Source organism: Myotis myotis, unplaced genomic scaffold (assembly GCF_014108235.1).
Source record: "Myotis myotis isolate mMyoMyo1 unplaced genomic scaffold, mMyoMyo1.p scaffold_m19_p_2, whole genome shotgun sequence".
Taxonomy (NCBI): Eukaryota; Metazoa; Chordata; class Mammalia; order Chiroptera; family Vespertilionidae; genus Myotis; species Myotis myotis.
In genome coordinates, this window is record NW_023416324.1 from 36111938 (window position 1) to 36130095 (window position 18158).

Genomic DNA, 18158 nt, shown 5'->3' on the forward strand with positions numbered 1-18158 from the left:
CAAGATGGTGAGAGTGGATGGATTGTGGATATGCTGTGAGAGTGACGGTATCTTGGATTTATTGACAGATCAGCTACAGGGAGTGAGAGAAGGAGTTGAAGATGACACCAAGGTTTTCACCCTGAGGATCTATTGGGATGGAGTTGCCATTTACTGAGATGGGGACCACTGGAGAAGGGTCAGGTGTGGGGAGACTCTCAGGAGCTCAAGTTGTGGTTGGTCAGGTACCTGTGAGACACCTTTTAGACGTGCAAATGGAGATGCTGAAGAGCAACGGGATTTACAGGTCTGGAGTTTAGCGGCCAAATCAGGGCCAGAAACATAACTTGGGGGCAACAGCAAGTTGATGGTATTTGAAATGCAGTGATATAGGATGAGACCGCCAAGCGAGGAGTATAAACAGAAAAGAAAGGGTTCGAGGACTCAGTCCTGGGCACACCCCATGTTTAGAGGTCAGGGAGCTGAAGAGGAGGAGCCAGAGGAGTAGAAGGAAAACCAGGCAGGAGAAGTGTCCTGAAGCTGTGAGAAGGAAGTGTTGCAAGTGATCAATTGTGCTCAAGGCTGCTGATAGAACAACTGAAATGAGGACTGAGATTTATCCACTGGACTTGGCAACATGCAAGCCACGACAAACCTTAACGGGACTGTTGGGGATGAAAGAGGGCCTGGTTGGAGTTCATTCACGAGGGGATGGGAGGAGAAGAACTTGAGACATTGAAGTGTGGTAGCTCTTTTGTTTGCTATAATGGGTTCCCGGGCTCCTCCTGAACTCTCCTGCCATCTTCTCAGCTCACCTCTTACTGCTGTCACTGGGCAGCAGACGTTGTAGGCAGGCTTCCCTGCTTCAGGCAGGCACAGCCTGACAGTGCTTTCTACAAAGCAAGGACATAACCATTAAGGTGGGTGGGGGTTAATGCTTCTGGAACACCCCTGACCAATGGGTATGGGCACACATGAATGATACTTCCCCTTTGGCAGTGCTCTGAGCTGCCAGCCCCTCCAAAGGCATAGCAGCTCAATAATGCACTCCTGATGGGCTCTCCAAAATAAGTCAACACGATGCTACAGGCAATAAAAATGTTTAGAAGATATTATAATATCTTTAACTAGTAATTTTGAAATGTAGTCAAAATGGACAAATTCATAGAAAATACAATGTACCAAAACTGATTTAAAAAGAAATAGAAAACCAGAATAGTCCTATAGGCATAAAAGTAATTGGATAAATGGTCTAAAATCTTTCCACAAAGAAAACTCCAGCCCAGATAGCTTTTCTAGTGATTTCTACCCACAATTGAAGGAATAAATAAGTCTAACCTTATACTTACTCTTTCAGAGACTAGAAGAAGAGGAAATACTCCCTTATTCATTGTTTAAGGCTAGTAAAATCCCAATGTTAATACTCAAAAAGGACAGTATGAGGAAAATAAGTTACAAGTTAATTTCATTCGTGAATACAGATGCAAAAATTCTTTTAAAAATGTGAACAAGTGAATCCAGCAGGATGTACTGGAAAAAGTACATCATGACCAGGTTGGGTATATTCAAGGAATTCAAAGTTGACTTAACATTAGAAAATCATTTAATGTAATTCACCACATTAGTAGATTTAGAGAGAAAATAATATGAACATATCTATAATTGCAAAGAAAACATTTGATATAACTCAACATCCATTTGTGATTTTAAAAGAAAACTGTGAGCCAATCTGGAGAAGAAAAGAACTTCCTTAATGTGATAAAGAATGCCTAGAAAAAGCCAACAGTAAATATCACCATTAGTGGTAAAACGTTGAACGCTTTCCCTTTGATACTAGAAGCAAGACAAGGATGCCCTCTATCCTCGTCTTTCATCCTCCAAACTCCATTATTATATTCTTTGCAATAATATTGTATTTACATTCTGGAGGTCCTAGCCAGCATGGAAGGCAATAAAAAGATAAACGATGTATGAATAGAGCTGACCTCCACACCTAGGTTTCTCTGATTCTAGACCATACAGAACGCTCCTACCTCTGATTCCAACCCGAGTTTAACCTGTTTTCAATCCTCCCCCTACTCCCTCGCCCAGCTACTCAGCAAATGCCTGCTGGGCCATCTGTGAACCTGACAAATGCCTGCTGGGCCGTCTGTGCACCTGCTCTGCGCCTGTGGTGTGTTTCTGACTTCCTTCCTCAGAGACTGTATTTTGGGGGTAGGGACTACTCTGGTATTGCTCTATGAGCTGCAGTGTCCCAAACTCAGCTGCTTCAGTTCCTTGTGGGCAGGACGGAGGCTGCTCCACCTGTCCCACAGCCCCTCACATACTGCTGGACCCAGCGAGTGCTTGCTGACTGGTGAGTGAGTCAATCGAGTGTGGTGGAGGCAACAGGATCCTGTCTCCTGGGCAGAGCCTTCCAACTTCACCATCATCTACCAGCTTCTTCCTTTCTTCTTTAAGAGACCATTCCTGTTGCTCTGCACTGAGCTGCCATGTACTGGCTTTATGCTGGGGGCACTGGGGACACAGAGGGGCACACTGAGACCCTGTCCCTTCCTGGTGGGCCTAGAAAGGGCCAGGATGGTGGGGGAAGAAGGTGCTGACCCAGCTTGTAAGGTCAGGAGAAGCTTCCAGGAGGAGGAGCTTCTAAACTGAGCTCTAGACAACAAGTGGGTGTTAGCGTCTGAAAGAGGGTGGAGGTGGGAGGATGTTTGGGGCTGGGAAGCAATGAGACCAGAGAGGTGGCTCCTATAATATGTGACACTATGGACCCTCCCCCACGAAAAAATGCATGAACCATACTCTGAAGCCCACCCTGCACCCCTAGGTTCTAAGAACCTAAACCAGCGGTTCTCAACCTGTGGGTCGCGACCCTTTGGCGGTCGAATGACCCTTTCACAGGCGTCGCCTAAGACCATCCTGCATATCAGATATTTACATTACGATTCATAACAGTAGCAACATTACAGTTATGAAGTAGCCCCGAAAATAATTTTATGGTTGGGCACAACATGAGGAACTGTATTTAAAGGGCCAGAAGGTTGAGAACCACTGCCCTAGACGGAATACTGAAAACGGCAAATCAAAGTGTTCCAGGCGTAGAGTCACACGGTACAACTGAAGTTCATTTGCTGTCCACTTGCACCTGCTTATTTTGCACCAGGATCCAAAATATTCACACATACACCCCCGGGCCAAGGCTGACCTCCCAGCTGGAAAATACGCCCTCTTCCACTGTGCAAGGGCACCCAGGCCTTGGCTCGTAGCACTGCGCAGAGCACTCCTGACAGAGACCTAACTCCATCACCTGGAGGGAAATGTCACCATCGCACCACAACTACCAGAATTGCTGAGCACTCACCACGTGTCAAACAATGATGGACAGACAGGCCGGGGAGGAAAGGAGGATCCTGAAACAGGAGGCGTGTGAGCAGAGAACATGGGCATGAAAGAACCTGGTGTTTCAGGGGCCTGACTGGAGGGTCCAATGCCAGGACACTGACTCACATGCTTGGAAGAAGCTGGCCCCTGGGCCAGACCCCAGCGCGTGAACACTATCCTGAGGGCAGGAGAGATCCAGGATCTAATGGGGGTCTAGGGGATAGCTCTGGTTGGGTGTGAAGATGGACCCTTAACCGTGTTGCTGACTGCATGCTGTTCAAGGGGAGCCCTGCCTGAGAGAGGCAATGTATATGGGAGGGGGATCAGGCAGGGCATCTGTGGGGGAAGGGGGTTTTCTTGTTTCTTTTCATTTTGACAGATAATAACCACAGGCCTCCCTGGTGCCGAAAATAAAAAATGTAAAGGCAAGGGTGCCACCCGCTCGTTGCCATCAGAGCCACTGAAACGGCTGTTGCTGCAGGAAGAAAAGACTGAGCCAAATAGATATTGGCCCAAAGGAAGGGCTTCCTCAGGTCAGCCCGGGCCAGGGCATCAGGGCTCCAGGTCCCTCCCGCAGCTGACAGATGACGACTAGACCTGCACAGGCTTACCCAGGGGCCCCTGCAGAGTCATAGCATCTGGCCACAACCGTCCTGAACCTGGTCTGTGCTCTCCTTTTCCCCAGCCCAGCTGCCTCCAAACCCCAGAGGGGCCACTGCGTCAGTGTGGAGTATCCACGTCCCAGCTGCACACCACTGTGTGCTCCTGGCCAGCTCACATCACGGCCGCCTCGGACCAGACAGCTGTCAGTAAGCCCCTTTCTGACTCCGGGGTTTCACACACCAGAGGACAAAGGGGAGCACAGACGGAGCCAACAGACGTAACACTGGGAGTGACCCTGGAAGGGAGAGGTCAGCGAGGCCACTGGAAGAGGTGGGCCTGGCCAGGGAACTAGAAAACAGCAAGACCAGTGGGAAGGGGGCTGCTGGGGTCCCGGGTTTGCCTTGACCCAGGGGAGACCTCAGGCATGTCACAAGCCCTCTCAGAGCCTGGACTTCCTCATCCACAAAACTGGAGCAGGGAGTGGAGGGCAAGAGAGAGTTGGACCAGTTGCTCCCAAGGCCTTTCAGCTTCACACTGACAGCCTCACATGAAAGGATGAAAACCAGGACCCCATCACTGGGAACTTATTCTCTCTGAGCCTCAGTTTCCTCGCCTATAAAATGGGGATAACAATACCACCTCCTTAAGGTTGTTCAGAGATTAACCTTCACCGGGTGACACAGAGCAGCCACACGAGGATGACTGCACACTCCAGCATTACACGGAGGATGCTGGGGAAGGCCAGGAGGGTGTGGCCAGCAGGCTCCACCAGGCTGGCTGCCTCTCCCGACTGTACTGAGGCTGCTGCCATCATGCCAGGTGCTGGGGAATCCTGCGGCCAGCTCCCCTCTTCATTCAGAGAAGTGTTCTCCGTGGCCCCCAAGGGCTGCTCTCCTTTCCTGCTCCCCTTGGCCCTCAGGGTGACAGATCTGAGAAGGCCAGTCCATCTCCTCGGGACTGGCAGGGCCGCCCTATAAATCAATCAATAAATTCCAAGCAGACGTGCACAGTTGTTTGGGTTGGAACCCTGGTCCTTTTCTGCGGCTGCCATGAAACCAGGCTCTCTCAGGTGATTCACAATTTGACGGGGCCGGGCCCGGATCCACCAGAGGGTGACGATAATATTTTCTTTCCTGTCTTACCTCGGAGACAGGGTGGGGTTTTTCCAGCCCTCTATCCTGGGCCAACAGCAAATCCTGGTTACTCAGTGCATATTTATAGACCCCCAGGCTCGGGGAAGCCAGTCCCGAGGACGGCCAGCAATGCTGCGGGCTTCCCAGCCAGCAGACGTCTCCCACAGGACTCCATTTTCCTCCCCGCCACCCCCAAAGCCCTGCCTGAGGAGAACAGTAGAGTGTGGATGTGCTTAAAGCTGTGGCTTTGCTGCTGATGGTCCTGGGTTCAAATTCCAGGTCTGACACTTCACTGAGCCTCCGTTGATAGTTTTGTTTTGTCAACAGAGATGATATATAAAATAACTAATGACAATGAAGTGAGGTTTGAGTTAAAATAAAATATGTGACTAGCTTACACAGGGCCCAGCGCATTTTAGATATGTGATAAGTCATCACCATTCGTGTTAACAATGAGTGCTCAGAGAAGGGACGCAGCTAGCCCTGGGACAAGGTCACTGCACAGTCAGAGGAGTTCAGACATCTGGCTCCAGAGTCCATGCTCGTTCTCAGCTTTCTCCATCGTCTACTGGGTGGACTACCCCCTCCTCTGCCCCCCAAATACAGGAGGCACCAGGGCAGCCAGTCAAGGCCAAGGAAAGAAAAGAAAAATGCACCACAATGGGAGGGAGGGCCTGTGTGTGGGACCCGCCCCTTGAAGCAGGGATGTGACCCCACATTCAGAGTCAGGAGCCAAGCACCACTCAGCTGGTTCCCAGGCAGCCAGGCTTCAGACAGGACAAACACCGACTCACCTTTCTAAGGTCCCACAAATCCCTGGTATGAAGAATGCCCAGAAAGAGTCTGCACCCAGAACAAGTTAGCAATCGAATAGGAGGGGGAAGGGGCCATGAGTCTGGTTTAAAAACAGGCCAGTTACTCCTGTACATTTTTTTTTGGCTAAAATCCTGACCTGCCCTTTCATTGGTCTCCGTTTTTCATCTGATGGCAGGATTTCGGAGGTCCCCAGGGCTCTGCCCTTCTCTGGGGCCTGGATCTGAACTGCCTGTTAGACAGATGTGTGGAACCCAGAAACCACAGCCATTGCTGAGCACTTACTTGGACTATCACGCACTCCCCACCACAGCCCCGTGAAGCAGAGAGCACCACTGCTGTGCCCACTGTACGGAGGAGGAAAGTTGTCATGCAGAAAAGGTAAGTACCTGGCCCAAGTCATCAGAGAGGTAAAGGCTGGATCTGAAACCCAGGTAGTCTAGCCCCTGAGCACTCTGCTGTCCTGTCCCCCTGCACACACACACACACACACACACACACACACACACACACTCATGCCTGTGCTGAGGCAGCACCCAGAGTCGGGGCTAGGCTTGTCCTAGGGGTTAAACTACATCAGATGACAGTTTCAGAGGAGAACCTGATGCTGCCTCCCCAGCCTCAGGAGTTAATGGGACAGCCAGGTATGGAGAGTTATGATGAGATGCAGATAGCACAGGTCTCAGCCTGGCCCCAAGGCCCTCTGCAGCCCAACCACTGCCCACCTCTCACCATGACCTGCTCTCAGGTACAGTCACAGCCAGTCACCTACAGAGCAGTCTGGCTCTCTGCGGCCCCTGGGTCTCTGCTCCCTGAGTCCTCTCTGCCAGGAATGTCCCCCCTCACCCATTTCTCTGGCAAACGCCTCCTCATCCCTCAGAACTCAGTTCAACAGCCACCTCCTCCAGGAAGCCTCTTCTGACTCCTACAGACTATGTCAGTGCTGCTTCTCTGCTGACCACTCTCGGCCTCTCTCCAATCCTGCTCTACTCTGGGCTGACAGCCACCTCCTCCAGGAAGCCTCTTCTGACTCCTACAGACTATGTCAGTGCTGCTTCTCTGCTGACCACTCTCGGCCTCTCTCCAATCCTGCTCTACTCTGGGCTGACAGTGCTGCTTCTCTGCTGACCACTCTCGGCCTCTCTCCAATCCTGCTCAACCCTGGGCTGACAGAGCGGTTACACACTCCCCCACCCCACCCCACCCCCACCCCCACTACACCAGGCTCTTCCCGGGCTGATGTTATACCTGTTTACCTGGGGTCCCCAGATAGGGCCTGGCCCAGAGCAGGTGTTCAATTGATGTTTCTGGCATGAATGAGTCTGTAACTCAGCAGATGGATGAAGCAGGGACGGGTGGTCAGGACACCTCCCTGAAGCCCTGGCTCTGCGGCTCCCCCCATGCTCTCCACTCCCTGACAGCATGTCCCTCATCCAACTCCCTCACACTTCTTCAGGCACCTATACTGGCACCTTCTCTGGGCTGGGCACAGGGAACGTGGAAATGAACCAGAGATCAGGCAGACTGTAAAGTGCAGGTAATAGTGTTCCTCTGGGTTTCCCCATCAACCATCAGAGCTGGGAGGGTGGGGCCTGGGACTCCTGCTTGCCACCTGCTGAGCCACACAGTGTGGCCGGGCCAGGCGGGCCAGGCTGCCAGAGCTGACTCCGCAAAGAGATAAAAGCCCAGGAAAAAAGAGTGCACAAGGGAGGGAAGAGAAAAGGAGAGACGGAGGGAAAAAATAATAAAAAAGGGTTCTTTTGGTATTTGTTTTCAAAGCCACTGACAAAAACCAGATTTGAAGTTTGGGGGGAAAAGGGATTTGGGCCTTTCAAATTCCACTCTCCACTAATTGACTGCAGTTTCCTTTGAAAGAGCCCCCAGCTCTTCTGAACAATCAGCGGCCCAGCTGGGACTCCACAACCAGCGGCATCCAGGCCTCCAGGCTCCAGAGGGTCGCCCTGGCTGTGTGAGCTCTGGACAGACAAATGGTCCCTGGGGCACTGGACCCTCAAAATGAACACTTAGAGTCAGACCCTGTGCTGTGCTCTTTCCATGGAAGGAGGCCGGCCCAGCACTCAAACCCAGGTCTGTCTGACACCAGTGCTTGTCATTTTGCCGTTTTGATGCCTGCCTCTCAAGGTGCTTGTGGCCTATCTGAGGCAGTAGGAAGCCACAGCAGGTTCATGCACAAAATTCCTAGAGGGCATGTTTTCTGGGAGGAATAGCAAACTGCCTGACCCAACATCCTTGAGGCTCTGAGGATGAAAATCTTTACAGGCTTAGTTATTCACTTCATCACACACCACACACACACACACACACATCCCCAGTGCTCCCTCTGCTCTCACTCAGTGAAACTGCTCTGTTCTCTGTTCTTTTTCTTCCAACAAAGTCAGGAATGCCTCCCGACTGAAGCCTGCTCACTCCCTGCCTCCCCTGGCCTGGCCTTGAAGCATTTGGCCAACAGCTCCTCTTTGGGGAAGTTCAGAAACAAATGTCCCTACTTCCACTTTGCACTTGGAGAAACCTAAACCCAAAGGCTGGAGAATCCCAGAAACCCAGGTCTGGGGGAACCCAGGGGCCTCACCCAAAGGCAGCTCAGACCATTAACAACCCCCTACCTCATGTCTCACCCAGAGGGGCAGAGGGGCAGAGGGACTTTCCCAAAGACACACATCAGTCCTGGAGGTGGCGGGATCTAAACCTGACCTGACCATGAGCCCCACACCCTTTCCCCTGGCCCTGCCCATCCATCTGGACAAAGAGCCCTACTTGCCTTCCTGAGCCATTACCCAAAAGGGATCTGTGAGCGGCAAAACCAGAATGCCCTGGGAATGTCCTGGTGCCACCACAGATGAACAGGGCTGCCCCCCTTCAGCAAAGGCGGGCCTCCCGGCTTCTGCACATGCGGGTCCCTCTGCCTGGAAAGCTCTTCCCTTTGAACTCATCGGAGGAGGTCTGCTCCGAGGCTCACCTCCTCCAGGACTAGTCCTGGCCCCTCTTCTGTGCTGCCGTGCTGTGCTCTCTCGTGCCCTGCATGGCACAGTGTGGAATGACTGCCCGCCTGCTGACTCCCATGGACCAGCTCCTCTGGGGCAGGAACAAATTTCCTATGGCCACGCCCGGTGCCCACAGTAGGGGCTCCAGCCGTGTCTAGTGAAAGAGGGAGGCAGGGGGGCCAGGGGGCCGAGCACTCTGGGAGAGTCCCAGGTGCAAGTTCTGATCCACAGCTTGCTGACTACGTGGCCTTGGGGAACTCCCTTCCCCTCTCTGGGGCTTGGGCTCCTCAGCTGAAAAGATGTGGGTAACAAACCGCCCTCTGGGGTTGTCACACATACGAAATGAGATTGAGAGTATGGAGATGCTTTGTGAATTATGAAGCTTTAAATAGATAATGACAATGGGGGCAACCTCGGTGGTAAAGTGAGGGGGACAGCCCTGTCTTTCTGACACATGTCCACCTCGCCTCAAGCCTCTCGAGAAGAAATGGTCCGTCTGCCAGTCTGTGTTGGGCATTGCCACAGCTGGCACCTCAGTTAATCCCCCAGCCCAGGACAGGGGTGCCCAATACCTCTCTTTCTCAAGGGAGCCCCTAAAGCCAAGGAGTGAGGTGCTTGGCCCAGGTCTCACACTTGGCTAAGGGCACCTCACCTCATCCTGTACACTCCCACCCTAGGCTGAGCCCAAAGCTGTCAGCTGTGGGGCCTCACAGCAGCTCCTGGGACCAGCTGGCCAGAGCCAGGACATCTCCGCAGCCCACAGGCCCAGAATCCCTTGGGCCAGGCCCCACCCACCCATCCTGGTGAATCCCCAGGCAGCACACTGCCTGCTTCTGTTCCCTATTATGAGTGAGGACCGTTGCCCGTCAAATAAATCAGGCTTATGAAGTCTGATGAACAAAGATTCTGATGGTGGGATACTGTAATTATAAACATCAGCAGCTCAGCAATCCGGGATCAGGGGGGCGCCTCGCTTTGATGGGGGCAAGCAGCAGAGCAGCTCGATTTAGATTGTTCCAGACATCGCAGGCAGGAGGAGCCAGGGTCCTCTGCTCCAACTTCCCAGCACTCCATAGGGAGTTTCAGGTAACTGCAGGGCCTTCCATGGGCACCCCAACCTCTCCAGCCCCCACCTCTATAATACCCCCTGGAACTGCTCATTGCTACCCACACTCGCCAGGCCATTTCACATTTCCAGGGGTTTGCAGAGCTTAGGCCAGTGGTTCTCAACCTTCTGGCCCTTTAAATACAGTTCCTCATGTTGTGATCCAACCATAAAATCATTTTCGTTGCTACTTCATAACTGTAATGTTGCTACTGTTATGAATCATAATGTAAATATCTGATACGCAGGATGGTCTTAGGTGACCCCTGTGAAAGGGTCGTTTGACCGCCAAAGGGGTCGCGACCCACAGGTTGAGAACCACTGGCTTAGGCTACAGCTAACGAAGTCCTATCATCCTGTCACACCCAGCTCAAATGCCATCTCCTCCAGGAAGCCCTCTGAGTGTCCCACCGAGTGAAGCACTCCCTCCTCCGGCTCTCAGGCTTGCCTTTCCAGCCTCACAGGAGCTGCGCTCCACCTTTCCTCTCTCTTTCCCTGCAGCTTTAACTCCAACTCACCTTTCTCATCTCAGATCAGATGTCTTCTCCTCTAGGAAGTTCCCCCTGATCTGCCATCTGCCTGTCTTGGGTGCTACCCCACCCATCCAACTCTGTGCACTTGTCCCCTGGACTCCAATTGTCAGTTTGCATGTTTGTGCCCCGTCCTAACCTGGCAGCTCTCTGTCCCTAGTGCCCAGCTCAGGCCTGGTCCCTGTAGGTGCTCAGAGAATGTGTGCTGAAGAAATGTGTTCATTCACTATCAAACAGCCAGGAGGAAAGACAATCCAAGGCCCGCCAACTGCGGTCTGGGTCCTCAGCATTCTGTCTTCTCACACTGAATGGAAGACTCGGCTCCTAGTAATGAAATAAGTGAAACGACCAAGAACTGCCAAGACCCAAACACAGGGGGCTTCATATGGAAGGAATCAAGAGGACTAAGGAATGAAGTATCCATTGGAACAGACACTTTGTTATCCAGGCCATAAACCTGATTTACACTCCGGTTCCTTCGTTCCCGAAGCTCTGTAAAGTTTTACCGTTGCCCCAGCAAGCCTTGGGAACAAACCTTTAGAGCAACAGGAAATCTCCCATTGAACTGGGAAAGGAGAAGTGGGCTCCCCGATGCTCCTGTCCTCCAGGTAACCCTACAAGCCAGTCACCTGAACAAGGTGCATGAGATGGGACCTAGAGACCTGGGTTCAAGTACTAACTCTGCAATACACATGGGTGTGGCTTTGACAAGCTATTCCCCCATCTGGGCCTCAGTCTCCCCATCTGTGCAATGACCATGGGTAAGGAGGCAGTCAGGCCAGACCTCGAGCTTATGTTCAAGGAAGCAGCGTAACACAACAGCTGTGGGTTCGAATCTTCTTAGCTCCATGACTTGGGCAAATTAGTGAAGCTCTCTCTGCCTCACTCTGCACATCTCTAACACAGGGAACTGTGCCAGACGGCACGACCTCCAAGGGCTGATGTGAGCACTACGGGGTTCAGGTTGGAGAAGGGTGTAGACCAGCACTTGGCACGCGATGGCGAGCCCTCTCCACTCTGCTCCTGTGGGTCTTCTCCCACCCTCAGCCGTCAGATACTGACAAGTGGAGATAAGGCCCCTCCAAATCCATTGTCCAAATTCATCCCTCAGACAAGCTAGGAGGAACATAATGTTACCTCCACATTATAGATAAGGGGGTGAGGCTTAAAGAGGGGCCTTAACTTGCCTATAACTCAGTGAGCTGGGAGCCCAGCTCTGGACTCCCAATGCCAAGCCCAGTTAGTGTTCCTTTCCTGACAGGGAAAGTTCTAGGTCAACATGTTTTAAAAAGAAAGGGGGCGAGGATCTATCTTAGGGTCACCTCAAATATACTAAAAAATGTGTCTAAAAAATACTATTTAGGGTCCGCTGATTTGCCTCTATTTCTCTCTATGTGCCCAACCCATCAGTAGCTCCCACTGCAGTCAGGCTGCCTGGACACCCTCCCAGGCTTCTGCTCCGATCATACCACCCCAGAGAGGCCTCCCCTCCCAGCTCCAATAGCGCCTCACCCCTCAGCCTCCAACCTCTCGCCCTCCTCTTTAAAAATCACCATCTATCATACTACCAGACACAACATCAAAATCTTCCTTCTTTAAGCAAATATTTGTTGCGCACCTATTATGTACCAGAAGCTGTTGTGGATGTTTGGGAAATGACAGTGATCAACACAGACAAAAATCTCTGTCTTCCTGAAGCTTACATACCAGAAGGGGGGATAAATCATAGATAATAATCATAATAGGTGTATAGAATAGTTAGTATGGGAGACCGTGACAAATATTTTAAAATGTTGAGCAGTATAATGGGATTCGGTATGCCAGGGTGGGACGGGTACAGCACTCTTAAATAGGGTGTAGATAAGGGGAGGAGCTGGTCCAGCAAACATCTGCGGGAAGGGCATTCCAGGCAGAGGGAGCAGACAGTGCGAGGGCCCTGAAGAGGGAGTGTGCTTGCTCGGTGGAGTACAGGAAGTAAGGAGAGAAGTAAACGATGCTGTGGTCAGAGGGGACCTGGCCTGGAATAATACTGTAGGCCACCGTGAGGACTCAGGCTCCTGCTCTGGGTGAAGTGGGGAGTCATTTCATAATAGTAAGTAGTAATGGCAGAGGGGTGACAGATCTGATTCAGTATGAAAGGATCATTCGAGCTGCTGTGTTGAGAACAGACTGCCTCGCTTATTTGCTGGTTTATTATTTCCTCCACAAAAAACATGAAGGTAGCACTTGAACTGAGTTGATCACTGTTATCTCCTCAGAGCCTAGAACAAGGCTTGGCACATATAGGTATTCAGAAAATTTCTGTGAAATGACTGACTGACTAAACAAACAAATAAACATGCCTCTTGGCTGTTCCTCAAACATGCTGAGCACACTCTGGCCTCAGGGCCTTTGCACTTATTGTGAACTCTGCCCAGAATGCTCTTCCCCCAGGTATCTTCATAGTTTATTCCCACACTTTGGATCTTTACTCAATGTCATGTGAACACTCAGGCCCTTCCTGAACATGCTATTTCAGAGGGGTATACCAAATGTCCCTCTCATACTTCATATGTCTCTTCCCTGCTCAATTTTTCTCTGTTGTGCCTGTTACCAAATGACATACTCCATATTTTATTTTTTTTTACTATTTTTCTCCATCCACTAGAACAGTGGTCGGCAAACTGCCGCTCACGAGCCACATGCAGCTCTTTCGCCCCGTGAGTGTGGTCACGAAGTTTCAATCGCACTGTACATGCATGCCCGCACGTGGTATTTTGTGGAAGAGCCACACTCAAGGGGCCGCAGTTTGCACTGCACTAGAATATAGGCTACTGAGAGATTTCATCTATTTCTAGGATAGTTGGTGACGCTCAGCAGGATCCCAGAACTGCTTGCTGAATGTGTGAGTGGTTCCTCTTGTCTGCTCTTTGGTCAAGCCTCAGGGAGCAGGGTAGTAGGCCAGGGCAACAGGGAGTGACCAAGGGCTCCCTGTCCAACAAGACCTTCTGTAGACCACAGTTTGAGAGGCAGAGGCCAGAGCAGAAGGAGGGGCCGTGCCATCTGTGGTTAAGTTGTTTCAGAGCAAGTTATCTCATGATAGCCACACAAACTATTATCATCTCCATTTTACTCAAGAGGAAAACCTGAAACTCAGAGAAGCTAGAATTTAGGAGGTAGCAGATCTTGGATTTGAATTCAATTCTATTTGATTCCTTCCAGTTCTTATTCAATCAAAGCTCTTTTTACCTGCCATGCCATGGCTGACCCTGCGTTTGGTCCTGAGTGAATAAGGGGGCCGAGGGCTGAGGTGGAGAGGAATATTTCATGGAGGGAAGAGCATGTGCAAAGGCCTAGAGGTGAGTGGTTCGGTCTGGACGGGGACTTGTAAGAGGGGCTGAAACAGGAGGTAGGAGTCAGAGCACATCAGGATTTCCTTGTGAGATGCATTATGAAGCTAGAACCACGAAGAAATGCAAGTCAAGACCACGGTGAAGTGCCATTTTATGCCCACTTAATAGGCAAAAACTAGTATGGCCGTACCAAGTGTAGGAGAGATTATGGGATAGTTCATGCAGTGCTATAGGGGTGTTACTGGTCCATCACTCTGTAAATTCGCTGGGTATTATCTTCAAAGGAGATACACATCCCTTCAGCGCAGGGGTTCCACAGCTTAGTGATATTTAAAAACAGGAGTTATCAAAATGGGGTTTGCAGACCACAGAAATCAGCAAAAGCTACAACCACAGCTTTTCCCTCCTTAGAGAGCTAGCTGTTAAACATTTATTAGCGCACTATTGGACATAACCCACATAAGCAAAGGGTTTGGGAGCCCTCGGTAATTTTTAAGAGTAGAGGGTCCTCAGGCCAAAAAGTTTGAGAGCCACTGCCCTAGAGAACCCTTGCATACGTGCACCAGGAAAAACTAAAGCTAGCACCACTGGCAACAGCAAAATGAAAAACAAAACTGGAAACAACCCAAACGCCCAACAAACGAAGTAGGTAACAATAAGTATGGAGCAGTCAAACAATGGAATATTACACAGCAGTGAAAATGGATCAATTAGAGGCACCTGAATGACCAGTGACATAATGCTGAATTTAAAAGTGAGAATGAGAATGCTAAGAACCAAGATGGCGGCATAGGTTAACGCCGGAGTTTGCTGCTTTGAACAACTACTTCAAAAGTGAAACCAAAAAACGGAAGGGACATCACCCAGAACCACAGGAACGCTGGCTGAGTGGAAGTCCTACAACTAGGAGGAAAGAGAAACCCATACGGACACTCAGAGGAGGCGCAGTGCTGAAGTCAAATTCTGAGGTGCGGAGCGGGCTGGCGGCAGAGGGCGCGGTTGGCGTTTTCAATCGGGAGGGAGTCGCAGACTCTGAGCTCCAGATCCGGGCGAGTCTTTAGGGACCCAGACTCAAACGGGAGAAGCGGGACTGTCTGGCTTCCGTCAGAGCGAGTGCAGCTTTCTCTCCGAGGTGTGCAGCGGGTGCTGGGACTCAGAGAGGCAGAGCCCCTGGGGACAGGACTGAGAGCCGCCATAACTGCTCTCTCCGGCCCACCCTGTTGATCCTGTGCGGCCCGCCCTGCCCAAGCCCTGCACAGAGGCATTTGCTGGATAGCCTCAGGCAAAGGCTAGATTAGCACCTCCCTAGAGGACAGAAGTTCTCTCACTGCAGACACAGGTGATTCTCACAGCCACTTGGCCTGGAGGTCAAACCCTCCCTGGTATTAGCTACAACAAGGTTTAACTATAAGACTGCGAACAAAGACCACTAGGGGGTGCACCAAAGAAGCATAACAAAATGCGGAGACAAAGAAACAGGACAAAATTGTCAATGGAAGATATAGAGTTCAGAACCACACTTTTAAGGTCTCTCAAGAACTGTTTAGAAGCCGCTGATAAACTTAATGAGATCTACAAGAAAACTAATGAGACCCTCGATCTTATATTGGGGAACCAACTAGAAATTAAGCATACACGGACTGAAATAACGAATATTATACAGACTCCCAACAGCAGACCAGAGGAGCGCAAGAATCAAGTCAATGATTTGAAATGCGAGGAAGCAAAAAACACTCAACCGGAAAAGCAAAATGAAAAAAGAATCCAAAAATGCGAGGATAGTGTAAGGAGCCTCTGGGACAGCTTCAAGCGTACCAACATCAGAATTATAGGGGTGCCAGAAGATGAGAGAGAGCAAGATATTGAAAACCTATTTGAAGAAATAATGACAGAAAACTTCCCCCGCCTGGTGAAAGAAATGGACTTACAGGTCCAAGAAGCGCGGAGAACCCCAAACAAAAGGAATCCAAAGAGGACCACACCAAGACACATCATCATTAAAATGCCAAGAGCAAAAGATAAAGAGAGAATCTTAAAAACAGCAAGAGAAAGAAACTCAGTTACCTACAAGGGAGTACCCATACGACTGTCAGCTGATTTCTCAACAGAAACCATGCAGGCCAGAAGAGAGTGGCAAGAAATATTCAAAGTGATGAATACCAAGAACCTACAACCAAGATTACTTTATCCAGCAAAGCTATCATTCAGAATTGAAGGTCAGATAAAGAGCTTCACAGATAAGGAAAAGCTAAAGGAGTTCATCACCACCAAACCAGGATTATATGAAATGCTGAAAGGTATCCTTTAAGAAGAGGAAGAGGAAGAAAAAGGTAAAGATACAAATCATGAACAACAAATATGCATCTATCAACAAGTGAATCTAAGAATCAAGTGAATAAATAATCTGATGAACAGAATGAACTGTTGATTATAATAGAATCAGGGACATAGAAAGGGAATGGACTGACTATTCCTGCGGGGGAAAGGGGTGTGGGAGATGCAGGAAGAGACTGGACAAAAATCGTGCACCTATGGATGAGGACAGTGGGTGGGGAGTGAGGGCGGAGGGTGGGGCGGGAACTGGGAGGAGGGGAGTTATGGGGGGGAAAAAAAAGAGGAACAAATGTAATAATCTGAACAATAAAGATTTAATTTAAAAAAATAAAATTAAAAAAAAATAAAAGTGAGTCCTGGCCCTGACCAGGAGGCTCAGTTGGTTGGAGCATCATCCTGTACAACAAAAGGTTGCGAGTTTGATTCCTGGTCAGGGCACATACCTAGGTGGTGGGTTTGATCACCAGTTGGGGCATGTACAGGAGGCAATTGATCAATGTTTCTCTCTGACATCAATGTTTCTCTTTCTCTTCCCCTATAAAAATCAATAAAAACATATCCTCAGGTGAGGATTAAAAAATAAAAAAGTCCCAGAATCTATATAATAAAAGCCTAAGTGACTGTTACAGCAGGGCAACCAGAACAACTGGTCGCTATGATGCATACTGCCCACCAGGGGGCAGATGCTCAATGCAGGAGCTGCCCCCTGGTGGTCAGTGCGCTCTGACAAGGCAAGCACCGCTCAGCCAAAAGCCAGGCTCATGGCTGATGAATGCAGCTGCCACAGCGGGAGCCTCTCCCGACTCTGCGACAGCAGGCACAGTGGGCCTTGGATGCGTGCTAGCAGTAGGGCGCCCGGTCCTAATTCGGACTCCTCCCTGGCCGCCTGCTGTGCTGCTACATCCCCTGAGGTGTCCCGAACTGCGAGAGGGTGCAGGCCAGGCTGAGGGAAACCCCCAAGTGCACAGATTTCATGCACCGGGCCTCTCGTATATAACAAAGTCCAAAATCCACTAAAACTAAACAATATATTGTTTAAGCACACACACATATGTAATAAAAACTGGTTTTGATCAAAACTATTTTAAAGAAATAGAATGACAAACATAAAATTACCTCTATAGGTAGGCAAGGATGAAAGAAATAAAGTATATAAGAATTGAAAAGAAAAACAAAACTGTTATTATTCACAAATAACAAATCAAAAATAATCTAGAAATAAATTAACAATATGCAGATTTGACAACGTCAGTATACATAGGGTGTATACTCAAAAATCAATTGCATGGCCCTAACCAGTCTGGCTCAGTGGATAGAGCATTGGCCTGCGGACTGAAAGGTCCCAGGTTCGATTCCAGTCAAGGGCATGTACCTTGGTTGCAGGCACATCCCCAGTAGGAGGTGTGCAGGAGGCAGCTGATCGATGTTTCTCTCTCATTGATGTTTCTAACTCTCTATCCCTCTCCCTTTCTCTCTGTAAAAAATCAATAAAATATATTTTTTTAAAAAATCAACTGCATGTCTATCTACCATAAATAGAAACGGAACATTTTTAGATATTTATGATCATATCAAAAAACACCAAATACTTAGGGATAAATCTAACACAACATGTGCAAGACCCTCTACCTAGAAAATTACAAAACATTATGAAGACCTAAATGAATCGAGGGATATACATATTCATGGGTCAAAAGATTGCAAATGTGAATTTGGAAATTCCAAATTTATCTCCCCAAATGTATCTAGAGAGTCAATGCAATCCAAATCAAAATCCCAGCAGGTTCTTTTCATGTGTGGAAATTACCAAGTTAATCCTAAAATGTATATTAAAATCCAAATAGCCAAGGATAACTAGAGTAATCCTGAAGAAGAACAAAGTTGAAGGACTTTCACTACTAAATATCAAGCCTTATTGTAAAACCTCCATAATTAAGACTGTGAAG

At 49.5% G+C, this 18158-nt stretch overlaps 1 protein-coding gene across 1 annotated transcript in view; it reads right to left on the bottom strand.

Moving 5' to 3' along the window:
* GLIS1 (GLIS family zinc finger 1) overlaps positions 1 to 18158 on the bottom strand; it is a 224292-nt gene that overhangs the window by 117327 nt on the left and 88807 nt on the right. The window lies entirely within an intron of this gene.